Below are 16871 nucleotides of genomic sequence, written 5' to 3' on the forward strand. Positions count from 1 at the left end.
CCATCAACTCTGCTTTCGCATAAACCATCAGTCATTTCTGCTTCGGATACTAGTCATGATTCCCACGCGAGAACATGGCGTAATTTAAAAACATATCAACCACGTGTTCATCGATGACCTTCTATTCTGACAAAGGCACTTTGTAGGAGCTATGACGAACAATGGTAGACTCATTTCTTTCGATGGGGATGGTACCCTTTTGTCAACTTGTATCGGGTGGAGCAAAAGAGAAGCTGGTCGGCGATGACTTTGGATAAAAAACTAGTGCTCTTCCACTTTGTGAAGAAGGACGACCGCCAAAGCTGGACGTAGTCCGCGCAGTGCACAAAACAAAACACGCTTACCGTAATTGAGCGGTGGAGCATATTTCCTAGCCAAATTGTTGATTCAGTCTCTGACGGATACAAGCTTTGGTCTTGCTTATGAACATGAAACTGCCTCTGTCCCTGCCGCGTCGTAAGCATCTTACTCCTTGTGTAAAGCCGGGTTCAGACTGTTGCCGCAACTGTAGTATTAACTATAAAGAATGACGTCATTTCACGTCTCAGCCAACCGAACTGCGGTACATGACATTTTTACGTCCTTAGATCGCGATACTGCTTTGGCGCCAGTAATCTGAACATAGCCTAACGCACAAGCCCAATCCCCTATATCAATAAGGACTCCAGACAGGTCTCACTGGGCCGTTTACCTTCTGCTTTTGAGCCTCGGCCCCGCACAACGGACATGCCATCCGTCAGTACGGGCATAAAACCTATAGCTGAGCATACAACCCTCCCCTCTTCCCACTATTCTTTACTGCATACCTGCGCACGCCTAAAGCGGCAACCGGTCATGTGCGGGTGCTCAGAAGTAACATATGTCGTTTGGAAAATATCCCCTGAAATCCCTCTCAAGAAGTGATATTGTCTCACGGTGGCGTTCTAAGCATGCAGTTTGCTGTTCATCCGGGAAGAGTTAGCCGCCACTCGATGAGCTGAACTTGAGGCGGTAACGGCGGTGCCAGCAACTTTCCGTTGTTTTGCATTCATTCGCGCTTGTGTTCCGGCCAACGCTTCCATTCCTGCTCTTCCTCCAAATGAACGACATGGATCCTTCCCATAACCACCTCTATGCTCAACACAAACATGTGGCTGCCCTTGTTCCTTCCCCCTCGTATGCATCATACTGTGTGTGTAAGATGTCTGTGTAGCACATCAAGCTACCGAACCACTCAATCGATCAACACCCGAACCACTCGATCGAGATGACAGCCGAGTAACAGCTGGGACAGCCGGGAGATTTAGATATCGGAATTACATGGCCCAATTCGGATGCATTGGGCCATGTAATTCCGAAATCTAAATCTCCCACCAGTACAATCGGCATTTCAACGGTAGCGGCATGAAGCCCAGCTGTGCGTGCAGCCCCCCTTTTTCAACCCCGAAAACATGCACGCATAAACCGGCAAACGGTGATGGCGCACACTTGCGCGAGAATGTCGCTCGGAAGGCCTTACAAGCTGAAAAGAAATATGGACTGAAGCCAGCGTTCCAACTGTGAAAGTTTCTCTTCGGCCGGGAGAGATTCGCAGCTACTTGGCGATGTGAATGTGAGAAGAAAATGGGACGGCAGGTTTCGGTCGTTTTAGGGAGCAGCAATTTGGCAGCCGTTACCTGGGCTTCGCGGTTGTGGCGTTTGTTTATATCCGCGTAAAAGAGTAAGCGAACGCGGCCGCGACAAAAGAAAAAGGAGAGGAGCGTCTAGCGAAGGGTGAAGTGGAGTACGACTCGCGTGCGTACGGCGTCATCTCTCTCACTGCCTTTCCCTCATAATAGGTTTATGTGTCGGCATCAGGGAGCGCCCTCTCCTGATACATTCCGCAGACGCTGTTTCCTTCTCCGCTAATTCAAACCACGTGACGTTAGCGCGGGAGGCTGAAACGTGATTTGCAGCTTGATGGCCGGCGGCGGAGGCACACTACGACGTAGCACCAGAGTAGCGCACGCCGCCGTACGTTCATTCATTCTGTGAACACCATGTGAGACGCAGCAGAACTGCGTCGTGCCCGAGAAGACTGCAGCTCGCGCTGCGCATAAATTTATTATCAGGGAGTGTAGTAAGCGCCAGTGCAATTTTAACACCCATCCGTGCTTCTGTTTTTTTTCGCAACCCTATTATAACCGCAATACCACCGCTACATTCCGACTGCGCAAATTGCCCAAGGGGCATCGGTGGAGGCGAGCGGGAAAATAGTTGTGAAAGAGGTGCCAGCGGTGGCGAGGAGGAGCCCCGTAGCGGCACCGAGTAAATCAATGACGGCGGAATGAAAACTTGTAGGGGGGGTTAGACATATACTTCTTTGCAGTAAAAAGATTGGCCAACGTCTGTTAGGGGTTCCCTCAGAGCACAGTGCTCCAAATAGGCGTTTTCTAGGGGAAGTAGGCACCATTGTTTGCACCGCTTGTTGACAGGGCACGGGGGATGACATATCGGGTCGCGTAGTCGGTAGCAACCGCAATTAACGTATTGCTGGAAATCGATGAACACAAAGGGCCAAGCAGGTATAAGCCGACGCGGAAGATTGGTTCAGTGGGGATATCTACTAGCTGAAGGGGACTCTCAGAGAGCAGTGGCAATTTTCGGCATTGACACAAGTCGCATGCGTTGACGTATTGTTTGACCGACCGTTAAAGACCAGGGCAGTAGAATCGGTGTCGGGAGCGGGCATAAGTGCGCGCCACACTGGCATGACCAGCGAAGGGTGCTTCGTGAATCTGATGGAGGTCATCTGGGTGCAAGCGTTCGAGGTGCAACAAGGAGGACGTCAGGCCCACCCGAGCGGTTGTTGCGATGGTAGAGGACTCTTTCACAGAGTAGGAAGGCTAGTAACCATGGGTCAGAAGGGTCCCGTTCGGGGCGTTCGATGATTCTGCTCTTCGCCTATGTGGAGGAAATGTGCTATTGCCAAGAGTTAGGCATCGGCAGCGGTTTCAGAGATGTCAGACGTACCGACAGGGTAAAGAGATATACAATCGGCGTATTTTTGCCTATATCTTGATTTGTCAACGAAATTAAAGGTGTATTTTTTTAGTAATAGTTCCCAGCGACCAAGCTGCCCGGTGTGGTTATTTAGAGAAAATATCCAGCAGAGCGCATAGTGAATTTGCGACCATATAAGTACGGTAGCAATTTTCCGACAGCCCACATCCGAAAAGGCACTCGCGGTTCACGATGGAACAGTTTCATTCTGGCAGCGACAAGAGGCGGCTCGTGTACGCAGTGACCCGCTCGGGAAAACAATAGACTTGCGCGAGAACAGCCCCTATACCATGGCCACTGGTGTCAGTGCAACCGCGTCGAATCAGAAGGGTCAAAGCGGCCCAAGAGTGGCGAGGTGGTGAGAGTGTAGAGTCGACAAAAAGCTGCGGCTTGTGAAAGCCCCAAGCAAATGGAGTAGTGTTCTTGAGAATTTGGGTAAAAGGTTGAACGATGCGAGCAAAAGTTCGGACGAAGCGGCTCAAAGACGAACAGAAACCGGCAAAACTGCGCACGTCTGTTGCTGAGCCTGTTACAGGAAATTTTTGCACAGCCTCAATCTTTTCCAGTGAGGTTGAACTCCTTCAGCATGAACTCGGTGGACGACGATGGTAATTTCCCATCATCCAAACTAGCATTTGGAAGAGTTATGTTGAAACATGGCTCGGCGGAAAACGGCCAGAACATACTACAGGCGTTGGAGGTGGGTCTGAAACGTTGGGGAAAACCCGATATAGTCATCAAGAGAGCAAGGGCGAGCTGAACATTTAAGGGCACGGAGGAGACAGTCCATCATTCGCTCGAATGCAGCTGGGGCATTACAAAGTCCGTATGGCATTACTTTGTATTGGTAGAGTCCATCCTGAGTAATAAAACCAGACGTTTCGCGATTCTTGTTGTCGAAAGTGAACTGCCGGCATTGGGACCTGAGGTTAATTGGAAGGAAGAAAAGTGCACGGCATCATGAAGGCAGTTGTGGGCATCGTCGATTCATGGAAGTAGGTTGACATCATTCTTGCGATATTGTTAAGGTGCTGGTAGTCCACGCAGAATCGGCATGTTTGATCTTTCTTTTTAACCAGGACAACCGGTGACGCCCAAAGTCTTGATAACGGCTGAATAATGCTCGTACGGAGCGTTGTGTTAGCCTTTATTTGGATAACAAGCCTCTCAGCGTGTGACACCAGATACGGTCGTCTGTGCACAAGGCCTCTGGGGTGTTCTTACGATGACGAGCGATAGATATCTGGTAAAAAGGACAATCACCGAAAATCAAGTTGTCGCTGTCTGACTCCAAAGGCAACTCAGTTCTTCAGCTTGCGTTGGCATTAGATCTGCAATCATCTTCGAAAGTTTGGCATCTTCCCGTGGAGGAGTCGTACGTAGCGTTTCACTATCGATTGGACCAAGGGTTACAGCGCAAACGTCGCAGTTATGAGCCGCATCCAGCGTGGCTAGTCTCATACCAGGCGGAAGAGCTTGGAGACAGAAGCTGAATAAGGCAAGGAAAAGATGACTTTGTTATAAGTAACGGTAACTATGGAATGAGGAAGCTTAAGCTGTGCGTACGCAGCATGTCAACGATTAGTGACACTACGTAATCACCGCCGGGAACTAGCCAGCTCCACGACAAGGCAACATTAGTTCTTGCCTTCTGTGCCAAGTGAATGTGCTGTTTAGAGGAAAGAAAGGCTGTCGTCGGGTGCGTCATCAAGAGCTGCTAAAATCGGCATCTAAGGGCGAAGGACACCTGTAGAACAGTCAATAAGGGCGGCGTGCTCAGTTAAAAAGTCAAGGCCAAGAATATTCTGATGCGAGCAACGTTCAAGCACAGTACGCAAAACAAACGTTTAAGACCAGTAAAGTCTAACAAGCAGAACACACTCCGAGCACAACAGATGCTCCTCCATTAGTGACTGTAACAAGTTGTGATGTTGGTGGCGTCATGACTTGGGTAAACGGTGGCGAAGAGGAGCACTCAGATAAATGCGCTCCTGTATAGATGAGTGAACTGAGAAAAACGCCGTCAACGTCAACGTCCAGTAACGGTTTCGGGTAACCGAGGGGAGAGAGTATTTTCGAGCGTGGTCGTTGATGCAGCGTCACCTCCGGCAGCTGAATGTGTTAGTTGTCCGATGATAGGCGGCCGTACCTGGTCGGAGGCAGGGGGCGACGGCGTTGTGTTGAGCGGGACTCGCATCTTTGTGGCGACGGCAAATAAGCAGAAAATCGGGGAGTATGGACGTCGCGGTCGTCCGTGTAACGTCGAGGGACAAAGCTAGGCGGTAATTAAAGCCAGGATAGAAATGTCATTCAAACAGTGGTTCAACGACGCAGAGCCGGGCAACCGCGTTCAGCCGCTCCAGCAGTATAGAGCAACGTGGCCCGAATGGCAGCGATTGAAGTAGATGGGGAGGTCATCGGGTGTTCTCCATTCTTAGGGATGGCGACGTCGGTAAAGTGGAGGCATAAATTTGTTCCAGGGGGCCATGGGTGGCACAATGTATAGTGATGGCGCACGACTCGCAGAAGAAACGCAAGAGAGGCCCATGGTTGAAGTTTGCTGACGAACAACAGCCTGTACAAGGGAAATGGTAGAGGCACAGTTAGGAGCATAAACTCTCCCTTTCATGTCTCTGCGACAGCCAAATTCTAAAAATCGGCGGGTGGCTTGGTGACTGTTAGAACCAGTACTACATTTGGGCCATCTTTGTTTTTGAGTTACCGGTCGGGATCTGGCATGTGAGGTTTTCTCACACCTGGAATGTTCTCGAGCACGACGTCAGAAATCAGTTGTTGTACGCAATCGGTGGTAACCTTTCCCACAAAGTACGGTGTTTGAATGTAAACTGTGGTTTCCGGGAACGTCTGGTCTTTTCCGTCCAAGACAAGTAATTAGGCAATTCTTCCCAATAACTGGTTTTCTGCGACTAAGTAGAATCAGACAAGAACGCTATTGCTACGTCTCCCACAAAACGGTGACAGGCTGTCAGAAAAATCGCCGTTCCATTAGTGGCATTGCTTTGGTTAGGCAACCATGCTTCTTCACGATGCTAAAACAATGCTTGACACCTGTATTTTCATTGCACTTGTCGTCGTTTAACTTTATGTACTGCTGTGGAATTTGCCGAGGTTGAGCAACAGCATAAGCTGAAACGTGCTCTTTGCCATTGCGAATGTTCCTTCAGTTTTTAGTTTTGTGACCGACGCGACTTCTAGGAGCGCATTTTACTGGATCCTTAGGGGTGTCATGACAATATTGAGCTCAGTGTCCCGGTAATTGCACAAAAAAGCATTTCGGTTGCGCTTCCTTGTGTGAATCAGCCGCGGTTTTAATCGTGTAACGGACGTCTTCGGGAATCTTTCCATGTTTCGAGAGGTTTTGTTTCTTAGAAAGCAATCCGTAGCTTCCGCCAGGTCCTTCAGCCTTTCATACTCCCGCTCTTTGAGGAAGGTGATGAGCTTAGGATGTCAGAAGTGGATAAATTGTTCTGCGATCATTTTTTATGAAGCGCCTTGAATTTGTTTGCACGTTGGACATCTCTATCCAATGATCAACATGTCGCGCAGGACTTGCTGCTTGTTGCTTCCGGGTTCCACCAACCTCTGTCGTCGCCTTTCTGAACTTTTGTTTGTGAGCTTGGGCTGTGAACCAAAAACGCTGAAGCAACGCCCGTTTGACCTTGAAGTAAACTACAGACACTTCGGCGTTCATACGGCCTAAGATGGTAAGCACCTCCCCGTTCAAGCATATGCTTACAGCTAGGGCCCATTCGTCTTGAGGCCACTCCTGTCCGGTAGCAACGCGCACAAACCTTTGCAGGTACGCGTGCACGTCATCGCACTCCTCATCAAACAGAAGCAATTTTTGCGGTTTGATCGAAGGCGGTGAAGCAACAACTTCACCTCCTGCGGTGAATTTGTTTGGCTTGTACCACACTCTTGGAGTCGGAACTTTAGCAGTAGCAGCTTATTCTATCTTTGTGCAGCATCTTTAGCTCTATCTACGGCTTCTTCAGCGTGCTCTGCGACTTCCGTCTCTCTTTGAACGGTTTCTAGGCTGGCTTCCCTCTCGGCGGGTGCAGTGGTGCTTTACTCAGACGTTCGCTCTCTATCCACAGCCTAATCTGCTGTGCTGACAGTCTCAGCTGAGTTCCCTTGCCATGATCTTCTCACGATCAATGTTGCTTAAGCTAGCGTACAGGCGCACTCGTGCCCCACTGGATCCTGGCAGGCTCACCCGTTTTTGTAATGAATGGGCCAGGATTGGCGTGAAACTCACAAGTCAGTGACCAGTGCGTGCTCGGGTAAATGTTGCATCATCCATAATTGGCAAACAGAAGCGGAATATCGGTAGCTTGATGAAGCAAGAACACGCAACTATAGTTACACGCGCTAAACTGCACAGGATAACAAGAACCTGTTCCCGATAGAGGCAAAAAAAATGTGCTACTGGGTTTAGTCCCAGCCCCGGGGTGTCGACGCCACGAAAGACGGGGGCGGGGCCGACGGAGTCGTCACGGCACGGCTGATTCGATTCCAGGCTCTACGCCAGGTCACATCCCAGTAGAGGACATCGGGTAGGTATCGTCGTGGCAGCGCAAGCGTAGCCGCGGCTCCGCACCGATTGTGCAACCTCCGGGTGAGTACGGAGCCGCGCTCTCTCGCACAGTGCGTCACCAACACCAATCACGGCATCAGCGGAGGACGTCTCTCGTGAAGAGCAGCGGTTGCGCTCCGGGATTTTCCCCGAACACAATCACAGGGCTGCGCTCTGAAGCCCAGCGCGTGACAGGCGTCCCCTGATCACCAGCCAGATTTGATTTTCCTGAATGCTCTATCGGCAGCTGCGCGCTCGGTATCCTCTTCTTCCTTGTCGTCCACCGCCACTTCGCCACAGCGATGCTTAGGTACAGTAGACCCTTTCGCTTTCTTGGGTTCTGGTTGCGCAGATCTGCAATGCAGGCACCCTGAAACCACATAGCTAATACAATTCAGTGGTGAAAAGACAACCGAGAATATCGTAGCTGGCCGCTTTTACAGGGTGGACCTTTGAATGAAGGCTGGGGCCAGACTGTAGTTTTAAAAGAAATAGCTGTCGTATCTTCATTACACAATGCAGGGCACATCCCAACTTTATTGTGGACCACGCTGCACGCGCATGTTTCCAGAAAAGAGCTTTTGCAACGAGAGCGGCCTCAAATAGCTCTGCTGATAGTCCCTAGTGTACTCCTCGTGATTGAAGTGGTTTCCCTCAAAGTTTATCGAAGGATCCACTACCACGATTTGTTAACTCGAGCAGCTGGATACACGGGAGCGAGCTATCACCGGTGTTTTGGAATAGCACCTTGGACGGTATTGAAATCATAGATGAGATGCGACGGACACACTTTATGGTCACTAGAATTTTAAAATAATACTGATGGACCATGTGTGGGAATGCGGGGAAAGGCGTCCGAGGTTATCACATGTTTACAGAGATGAAGCTGTGTTAGGGACTTTTTGTGTGCTCTGTCGTTGTCAATTCTCCACCTTACAAACTTTCAGTTCACCATCCTACTGGGCCTGATATATGTCTCATTTAGGAAGGTAGACAATGCTTGTGCTGTCAGAAGCATTGTTTAGAATGAAATCGGGAGGTGCAATTGTCTAGAATGAACAAGCATTGTCTAGAACAAGCATTGTCTAGAATTAAATTTAAAATCTTGTCGAGAATCTGGAGGTAGAATGAAAACGTGGTGCTGCTGGCGACAGAGGCCCCAGTCATCAGTCATAATTTGGCACAGTTGGGCTCTACGCTTATTTCAGTGTCCGCTGCTTCTGAAGTTTGGGATATTGACCTTAGCCGACAATACAATATTACTGTTGTTCCTTGCACGTCTGTCAATGCCGCAGCGAGGCTCAGGAAAAAAAGTTGGCACCACGAGCTTTGAAAGAAATGTTCTGGTCCTTAATGAGTATGTGGTTTACGTTAGGATACCAAGAAAAATAGGCGACATAAGTTCGGGGGTCGTGTTCAAAGACTGGAATTTCGTTATGTTTATCAGGTGGTAGCGGTACTGCTTTGCAGACTTTTTAATATCAACAATAATAGCAGACGATGTGTAAAGTTGTCGCCTAAATAAGTAGTTGCTAACCGTTAGAGGCAAAAGCACCCGGGAAGGAGCATATTCTTTTCAAACTCGGTGCCTGACTGTATGCTATACTAAGAGTACAGTGTTTGACGTGGCTGCTTTTAAAATCGAATCCTGTTTGTTGGCTTCATATACATTGAAGTCACAAGATTGTTTTGTAATCTTCCCACAGAAATGTAGCCAAAGCTAATGGCACATATGGAACATGAATGGGAGAATGACCTGTTCTCTTTGGCGTTGTTGAAAGCAGCGATAAAGTTTTTGTGGCCCACTGTCCCGTGGCCAGAAATGACAAAAATGTAGCGAATAAACCTACAATACCAGTGAGCATGAAGCTGTGCGCTACTTAAAATTGAAACCTAATTATCCAATAAAAACATTAGCGCAGTGGTGTTGTTTTAAAGTGTTGAAGCTCTAAGAGAAGTGGTGGAAGCATGTCTAAAGCTTCACCATGGACGGGAATGTCCTGGAAGCAATAGGGTATGCCCCGATTACCGATGTAATTCAGTCCGAACGTGGAATACTTGATATCGGCAAGCGACATCGAGGGTGTCTAGCAGGCTATCTTTCGGTTCAACTAAATTCATATTATGAGCTAAAACCGAATTTTATTTTTGACGTAGGAGGTTAGTGAGGGCGTAGTGTCTTTGTTTAGAGTATTGATAAAACGAGAGATGGTTTCCGGTACGATTCCTATACATAAAATGATGTGTCGGCCTGCATTCCCTGCTCCATGAATTTCGGTAACATAAAATCGTCCAGTACTGTACTTAAAAAGTAAAAAAATGCTGCAGTTTTTCCACAGTTTTTTTGTTTCTTAGAAGCCGCATCAGTGGCTGGTGTACCATATTTTTTAAAAGGGGAGATAAAATCTCTCTCACAAAGAGAAGAAGGAATTTAAAGATTCAAGCAGGGGCTCTGACATATTAATCAAACCCGCCCTCAAAGGTGGTACAATTTTTATTATAAGATGGAATACGTTACTGTGGTACTTTTTATAAATAAACCAACACCGACAAAGCCCCAGCTTTTAAGAACAAGGTACCGCAGATAAGTGTGCCTTCGGTTAACAAAAACCCTAACTTGGCACATCTACCTGAGTGGGTCTTTGTTAATGCCTGTTACCCCACCAAACCACTCAGCATTTTCGTCTCATTTCGGTGTGAGCTCCCGCAACCGCGTGCAGTTTTTTGAAAAAACTACGTCCCAACAGTTTTCTACTGATAATACGTATAGATTCATAAAACCACAAGGCACCCCGCACGGGGCACCTTGAGTATTCATGGTGACGGCGTTGGCGACACCGCGGACTCCGAGCCCCCAACATAAACTGTAACCTACCGTGGGGATGTGTTTAAAGGTGAAGGGTAGAAGCCTCAAACGGTGGCCGTCGGATCCCAGGTCAAGCTCCGGCGGATGGGCTCCCTGTCTGTCTACCAGGCAGGGAGCTCCGGGACCTCTCAGGCTATCAGGGTAAGGTTTGAGAAGAAAGTACCCCCGTCCCCTGTTTCTATTACATGCCATACGGTAAATCGTAAAACCCCCCCAAACATGTTTGGACCTTGAAAAGGGTCCGCACCGAATAATCTTTTCCACCTCTTCCTGCCATCAACTCACCGAAACCTGACAACTACCCACGTTTTTTGATAGTTGAATCGGTTGACAAATCCAAGCCTCTTTCCTCACAATCTGTATTCCTTGTATCGAAGTTTCTTGAATCTATCCTTGTCAACACATACAATGCTAAAAAACTAAAAACTGGCGAGGTCCTAGTTGAGGTTAACTCACAGAAGCAAGCCACAGCTCTCATGAGCCGCACCCACATGGCAGACCTGGATATCAGAGTCACACCCCACCGCAGCCTCAACAGCGCCCAGGCTGTGATATCTGAGCCAGACCTCCTAACCGAGACAGAGACCGATCTGCTCGGAGGCCTAAAAGATCAAGGCGTGACAGCAGTAAGGCGCATCGTCATTAGGAAAGATAACAAAGAAATAGCCACCAAACATCTGATTCTGACTTTCGACCGCTGCACACGGCCCGAGCATATCAACGCAGGTTTCATCCGTTCTTCTGTCCGGCAATACATTCCGAACCCGCGGCGCTGTTTCAGGTGCCAGAGGTTCGGGCATGGTACCAACTCCTGTCGTGGCAGAACAACATGTGCCAAATGTGGCCAGCATGATCATCTATCCGACAACTGCACCGCAACCAACTTTACCTGCCCGAATTTCCAGGGTCTACATGCAGCATACTCTCGCGCCTGTGAAAAGTTTCAACTAGAGAAAAAATCATTAACATAAAGGTAACAGAAAACATCACCTTCCCCGAGGCGCGAAAGAGGTTCGCCTCTTTTCCCCTGGGGAGGTACGCCGACGCAGCTCGCCGGGGGGCGGAGCGGCGTGTGGTTTCAGCGGAGACCCAGTATTGCGAGTCGGACTTGGTCCCTGGCCTGCCCCCCCCCAGGGTTGCCTCTGGCAGCCCAACCCGCCTCCGCACCGCTCGCTGAGCCAGCAGCGGCTGTGGTGGCATCCACGTCCGGTGGGGATGCTGCTGCACCCACCGTTTCCCTCTCTCCACCGGCCCGACGCACACGCGAGGGCCCGGACGAGATGGAGACGGAGGCAGTCGCAGTGACCCCCTCCGCCGCCTCGCTGCCTGTGCCATCTGTGGTGCTCCCCACGCCTTCGGCACTGGCAGCGCAGGCAAAGAACACCCGAAAGGGTACCACGTCAAGGGGGCCCAGTCCGCTGGGTACCCCCTTGCCTTCAGATGACGACCTGGACGTCGAGCCCTTCCGGCTTTCATCGCAGCGGAAGGAACGGGCTACGACGTCCAGGTCAGTAGAGAAGGCCAGAAAACGCCTCCCAAGAGTGCAAGCCCCGAAAAACCCTACATAAATAGTCACACTCCAGTAGCTCTGAACACATAATAATGGGAAGAGAAAATATTGTTCAATGGAACTGCAGAGGCCTTCTGAATAATCTTGACGACGTGTATGAGATTCTGCATGCCAATCAGCCAAGTGTAATGTGCGTCCAGGAAACACATCTGAATACCAAACACACAAATTTTTGGAATAGTTACCTGGTATACAGGAAAGACAGGGATGGCTGCACACACTCTTCTGGCGGTGTTGCCATAATCGCCCGCAAATCCTTAGCATGCCACCCTGTCACCTTGAACACCGTCCTTGAGGCTGTAGCCGTTCGCTCAATAATATTTAATAGGTTGATAACGGTATGCTCTATATACATTCCTCCTGATGTTGCATTTACGAGCTCCGACTTCGAGGCGCTGGTTGACCAGCTGCCCGAACCATACATCCTTACAGGTGACCTTAATGCTCACAACTCTCTTTGGGGCTCTTCCAGAACGGATGCCCGAGGTCGCCTGATAGAGAAATTCCTGACATCTTCTGGAGCATGCCTTTTCAACAATAAACAGCCTACATACCATAACATAGGACACAACACATACTCATGTCTTGACTTGGCTATTGGCTCCGCCGTTCTCTTTCCTCTTCTCGAGTGGGGTGTGGGAACTGACCCATATGGTGGTGACCACTTCCCCACCTCACTTAGATATATAGGTAAAGGCCCAAGCAGTTCATCTTCCCATAATAGGTTCAATGAAGCACGAGCTAACTGGAACACATTTACAGAGACATCGAAACTACACCACACATCCATAGCACACCTACACGTAGATGAAGCCGCACAACTCCTCACGGCGCACATCCTCGACGCCGCTGAAAAGTCCATTCCCCACGCCTCTGGTGCCGCCCCGCGCAACCAGCGGAAGCCGTGGTGGAATGAGGACTGTAGGCGGCCTCGAGAGGCCCAGAACAAGGCGTGGGGTGTCCTTCGTCGGTACCCCCCGTCGGGTAACCTCATTTTGGTCAAACGGGCCAAGGCGTTAGGAAAACGTGTGCGCCGTGAGGCAAAACGAGAGAGTTGGCGCTCATTCATAACATCTATAAACTCATACACAGACGCACGCAAGGTATTGTCACGGAACACCTGTGTGGACAATGCCCCATAGCGCCATAACCCGTCACCAAAGACGACGAAGAGGATGCGGCTGGCCCGAGCGATCATGGCCGCTTGTAAATAGATCGCATCGCTCTACGGCAACATCTTGTAAATACATCACTTCATCGTCGCCCATGGTTCGCCTCGTCATTGACCTGCCGCCACGTAACATTTTGGTGGAGGTGCGGGTTTCAGTCCGATCCCAGCTCCGATCTTCACCCCGTCTCGGCTCATGAAGCGGTCTCGACCTCGCTCTTGGAAAGCGTCGGCCCGCCCCAGCCCCGGTGAGCCACGGACGCGACATTCCCCAGCCCCGTGTCCCCTGCCCATGCTCCGCCGAGACCAGCCGAACTGACCAGCCACGACCAGACGTATAGCCGACGACGTCCCCCCGCCCAGATCTCCGGCGCTTCTCCGAAAGCTGTGGACGCTGCCTCGTGGGTTCGGCGGTGGTCAAAGCTGTTCCGGGGCCGGTTCTCATCGAAACCATCACCATCATCAGTGGCGGCAAGGACTTCATTGTACATGTTCTCATCGCATCGCTCATCCGCGTCGCCACCCTGTCTGTGCCCTGGCCTCGACCGGGACGGTCGTCTCCGCCGCAGGGGTGATGTCACGGAACACCTGTGTGGACAATGCCCCATAGCGCCATAACCCGTCACCAAAGACGACGAAGAGGATGCGACTGGCCCGAGCGATCATGGCCGCTTGTAAATAGATCGCATCGCTCTACGGCAACATCTTGTAAATACATCACTTCATCGTCGCCCATGGTTCGCCTCGTCATTGACCTGCCGCCACGTAACAGTATGGACACGTATACGCAAACTCAAAGGACAACATACACACAGCCTGCCCCTGGTCAGTACAACAGGGGACACACTGGAAGACCAGGGTAACAGACTCGCACAACACTTCCAACACGTGTCCAGTTCAGCACACTACACGAACACTTTCCTGAAGTATAAAGTCTCTTGTGAAAAGAAGTCCCTATACGACAACAACAAATCACAGACTTCTTACAACTCCCTGTTTTCACTACATGAGCTGAGGGCTGCTCTGAGCACGTGTAAACCCTCAGCTAAAGGCCCAGACAACATTACATACACAATGATACAACACCTACACGCAGACACACTTGAAGCACTTCTACATCTATATAATAAAATATGGCTTTCGGGACACTTTCCACACTCTTGGAGGGATGCCATTGTAGTGGCTTTCTTGAAGGAGGGAAAGGACCCGTCGTCCCCCTCAAGTTACCGTCCAATAGCCCTGACGAGCTGCCTGTGCAAGCTCTTCGAGAAGATGATCAATCGCAGGCTCGTGTACTTCCTCGAGTACAATGGTCTTCTCGAGAGCTGCCAAGCAGGCTTTAGGTTGGAGCGATCGACGAACGATCAACTGGTTGCACTTGACTCGTACATCAAGGATGCCTTCGTGCATAAGCAGTACTGCTTAACTATCTTTTTCGACCTCGAGAAGGCCTACGACACCGCTTGGCGTTATGGGATCCTGAGTGACCTCAGGTCATTCGGTGTTTCGGGTAATACGTTGAACACCCTTGTTAGTTATTTGTCGGATAGCGCGTTCAGAGTAAGAGTTGGTTGTGCACTTTCAAAGGTTCACGTCCAAGAAAATAGCGTGCCGCAAGGTGGCGTGTTGAGTTGCACTCTCTTTATCGTAAAGATGAACTCTCTTGGAAAGACACTGCCACCAACAATCTCTTATTCTATGTATGTATACGACGTGCAAATATCTTTTTAATTATGTAATATGTCAATATGCGAACGTCAAGTCCAGCTTGGTGTCAAGAAGCTTGCCGGCTGGGCAGACAAGAATGGGTTGAAATTGAATCCTGCAAAAAACTCCTGCGTTGTGTTCTCCAGGAAGCGCGGGGTCCATCCGGACCCAGACATTACTCTGAATGGCGTGTCGCGTCCTGTGAACAAGGAGCACAAGTTCATAGGTGTTGTGTTTGACCAGAAACTCACATTCATTCCGCGCATCAAGAAACCTAAACATAAATGTCTGAAAACAATGAATATACTTAAGGTTCTCTCCCATCAATCGTATGGTTCCGACAAAGAACTCCTACTACGGCTCTATACTAGTTTGGTTGGGTCTCGTTTAGACAATGGCAGTGTGGTATATGGGTCGGCGACTAAAACAGCGTTGCGAATGCTTGACCCAGTGCTACACTTGGGGCTACGGCTTGCGTCGGGTGCTTTTCGCACTAGCCCTGTCGAGAGTCTGTATGCCGAGTGTAATAAGTGGAGCCTTGAGAACCAACGGACATACATGGACTTACTTTATGCTTTTAATATTTCATCCCTGAATAACCATCCTTTTTACCCTGTCTTTAACTACACATCCACATCTGTGCTTTTGTAAATCGTCCATCTGTTCCTCTGCCCTTTTCACTTAGAGTGAGAGAGCGAGCCTCGGATCTGAGCGCTTCGTTTTTAGATGTGTACAGATCATCCTTTTCAGACATTTTACCTCCTTGGAAAGTTCGTACTGTGTCCTCCGACCTTTCTTTTAAGAAACTTCACAAAAATCGGGTACCGCGAGCTGCAATACTGCAGCACTTTCTGTCTCTGCAGTTTTAATACCCACTTGCAGAATTTTACAGTGACGCGTCTAAAACCTCGACTATGGTCTCCTGCGCTGCTCATGGTCCAAATTTCAGTGCAGCCAGAACCATGAGCATCCACACGACAATTTTTTCAGCAGAAGCTCATGGAATTTTACTGATTGTACGACACATACTTTAAAATCAAATTCCGAAGTCTATTATTACACGGATTCCTTGAGTGTTGTTCGTGCACTGTCATCGCATACACCCCCCAAAAACCACATAGTTAATTTTGTATTCAACACTATCATGTCTGTGTATGCACAGAAGCGTCCGCTGCTCCTCTGCTGGGTCCAAGGACAAGCTGGGCCGCTGCTGCTGCACTCAGGAACACTGTCGACATTACGATGATACCCTACACAGACCTCAAGCCACACATAAGACAATACCTCCACAGAACATGGCAAACACACTGGGACGAACAGACAGACAACAAACTACATGTAATAAAGCCACACTTGGGGCGGTACACAGCTGACTCACACAACAGACACACGGATGTCGCCTTGGGTAGGCTGCGGATAGGGCACACCCATGCGACGCACTCGTATCTGCTGACGGGATCTTCTAGACCCCAGTGCAGCAGGTGCGGAGAGGCCCTATCCGTAGTGCCCATACTAATCACATGCAAGGCACTTCACACCACACGACGCAAACACTTTCCAGAAATCTACAGACAACAAATCCCACTCCACCCATCGCACTTCTTAGGCGATGAACCAATGTTTACAACACGAGACAAACACTTCAGAGAACTCTACAGACAACATATTCCCCTACATCCATCTCTGTTTCTGGGTGACGATGCCACGTTTTCCGTTAAACGTGTGTTTGAGTACTTGTCAGGTGTGAATTTTTTAAACCTCATTTCCTATCACGCATATTCAAATCTGGCCCTATACACCAGCCATCACCATTGCCGTTATTTTTTTTATTGTTGTTTTGGCTTTAGTAGCCACTATTTATTTTAGATACTTTTGTTTGGCGCTCTTTGCCCCAGCTGGCCTTGCGCCAAAAAACTCTAACCATCATCATCAAACCCACAAG

Source organism: Haemaphysalis longicornis, unplaced genomic scaffold (assembly GCF_048455015.1).
Source record: "Haemaphysalis longicornis isolate Haplotype H1 unplaced genomic scaffold, Haemaphysalis longicornis Haplotype H1 scaffold_3, whole genome shotgun sequence".
NCBI classification, from domain to species: Eukaryota; Metazoa; Arthropoda; class Arachnida; order Ixodida; family Ixodidae; genus Haemaphysalis; species Haemaphysalis longicornis.